We start from the raw sequence: 2,588 nt of genomic DNA, 5'->3' as shown, positions 1-2,588 counted from the left end.
GAGGTTTTGTGTGCGAGGGGCTTGGACTTCCAGCAGGCATGCGTGAGCGTGTTTGATAGGAGTGAATGGAGACAAATGGTTTTTAATACTTGACGTGCTGTTGGAGTGTGAGCAAAGTAACATTTATGAAGGGATTCAGGGAAACCGGCAGGCCGGACTTGAGTCCTGGAGATGGGAAGTACAGTGCCTGCACTCTGAAGGAGGGGTGTTAATGTTGCAGTTTAAAAACTGTAGTGTAAAGCACCCTTCTGGCAAGACAGTGATGGAGTGAATGATGGTGAAAGTTTTTCTTTTTCGGGCCACCCTGCCTTGGTGGGAATCGGCCGGTGTGATAATAAAAAAAAATAATAAGTGAGTATAAATAAGCCAGAAGTTGAGGACGGTGGTCAGTTGTCTCAGAACATTGTAACAGTCAACATGGTAACTAAACTTTTCACTTTCATTTAATAACTTCAGTCACATATTGTCAAGAATTATGTGCGATACTAATGCCCAATAATAATTGTAAATCACATATATAATATATTTACGTCCTGTTTTCAGATTGGAAAAGTTTGCACCCTGATTTTCCTGTGTGTGATGATTGTGGTGGCCAGCGCCGGCAGGATTGGTGGGGGCTACAGTGGTGGTGGTGGTTTTGGAGGATTTGGTGGAGGTGGCTTCGGCGGAGGTATGATAGAAACAATCGTATTTTTATGATGCAAAATTTCATATTACTTCGAAGTTTAATATGTATTATTAATAATTATAACGTTGTTTCCATTAACACGAATGCAGTTCATTACTCATTCGTAGAAAATGACTAATTCTTAAAGCTAAATAAAAACCGTTTTTAACTAGAACAGTGACATGACACTGCATAAAGTATGTATTTTTGCGAACGAAACAGTCATTTCATTTTTTTCCTATTTGACATGTTTTAGCCGAGGAGGAGGAGGTTTTGGTGGTTACGGTAAGTTCCATGTTTTTAGCTTAAGTTGCACTGTAAATAACTTCCTTCAGACATAAGGTAAATTGTTCTTAAATAAGCTCAGCGGTTCTTTACTTTAAAAAAAAATCATGAAAACAAAAAAATCATTCACAGTTCTGTAGTACAATTTTTTTTTTTTAAGTTATATAAATATCCACAGGAGGTAGTGGAGGCTTCGGTGGTGGATTTGGAGGTGGCTCTGGAAGCAGATATGGTGGTGAGTAAATTTGTTTTTAGTTTTGTTAATTAAAAAATACATATATCTGAAATAATGAAGATCAAGCAATATTAATTTGATTAAGAGAGTTATTTTACCGTAACAATAACAATAAACTTTTTTCTCCACAGGATACGGCAAATAAACAAGAGTCTTCGCTTAATGAATAATCAACTAAAATTTTTCCATTTTTTCCAACAACATTATGTAATCAAGTGCAATTATTGCATTGAAACTTAAATATTATGTAATAAATTTTATTCCCTGCATTACATAATTTTTTTTACCAAGGTAATACATGAGACTTAAGTGACTCTCATGAAATATGTCTTCTATGTCATTTGTATTTTCTGTAATAACTACTAACTTTTTTGTATATTTCTTGAGAGAAATTATTACCTTAATGAGACGTTGTTTGACCCATATGAGTTTACCGCCCAGCGTATTAATAATAATAATAAGAAGAAGACGAGATGAAGACGAATGAGAAGAAAAAGAATGCAATTATTATCATTATTATTGTTATTAATAAATCTGTGAAAGCTACAAGAATAGTACCAAGCCAGGTTTTGCTGTCATTGCATGTAATTTCTGCAAAAAAATGGAGTCATATTACATTTGCAAATGTCCGGCAGTTAACCATTACTGATATTAAAGCAGGAAAATGTTTCTGGGTCTGCCCAATTAACATATACTTGAGGGAGAAACTACATTTTTACTAAAAGACAGAAACACCAACAAAAAATATCCTTTTTGGATATTTTAGCAGTCTTGTCTGACAGTTGAGAAATTAAAGAGAGTCTGTCAACTGGAGCTTCCACCCTGGTACTGCCTTGGATGACAATATCTGTAAGGATATAAAAACGAAAGACAGTGTTGATACATTACTAATAATAAATGGTTGTGTTACTGATGCTTGTACAGGTGTAGTAAGTACTGAGAAATCAGGAAAAACTGCACCAGTAGGTAACCCTCCACAAAAAAAAAAAATAATTGAAAGCAGAAATCAAATCTGTGCAAATTCTATGCCTTGCATATCAGTAGGCATGGAATATCTGGAAAAACAGGTGGGATGTACAATTTTGACCATCCAAAAAAATGCTGTGCCTCATAACCAAAGGAATATGCAATTATACATCATGTAAACTATTTCACACTGAAATGTATTATTCTGCAGTTCATGAGAGACAAAGTTGCAACACATACTGTCAGGCACACCATTTAAAGGGAACAAAAGGGTACAGATCACACAGACTTTGGGAAACAAACCATGGTAGTGACAACCACTCCGGAGAAAGATTTTTTAGTGCCAGCAAGAAAGTAAAACAGGCAATAAATGACATAGTACACCGCCTAGGATCACTACTGGAGTGGAGGCACAATCAGTGGCTCTCACTTCAG

The 2,588-nt window shown here is 35.6% G+C and overlaps 1 long non-coding RNA gene across 1 annotated transcript; it reads left to right on the top strand.

Moving 5' to 3' along the window:
• The first annotated feature begins 395 nt into the window (after positions 1–395).
• On the top strand, positions 396–1,461 carry LOC138852294 (uncharacterized). Its single transcript, XR_011391632.1, has 4 exons — positions 396–420; positions 544–670; positions 1,131–1,187; positions 1,319–1,461. It is a non-coding gene; the product is annotated as an uncharacterized lncRNA (long non-coding RNA).
• The last annotated feature ends 1,127 nt before the right edge of the window (positions 1,462–2,588 follow it).

The sequence above is a fragment of the Cherax quadricarinatus genome, unplaced genomic scaffold (genome assembly GCF_038502225.1).
Source record: "Cherax quadricarinatus isolate ZL_2023a unplaced genomic scaffold, ASM3850222v1 Contig6760, whole genome shotgun sequence".
Taxonomy (NCBI): Eukaryota; Metazoa; Arthropoda; class Malacostraca; order Decapoda; family Parastacidae; genus Cherax; species Cherax quadricarinatus.
This window is presented reverse-complemented; position numbering and strand designations above follow the sequence as displayed.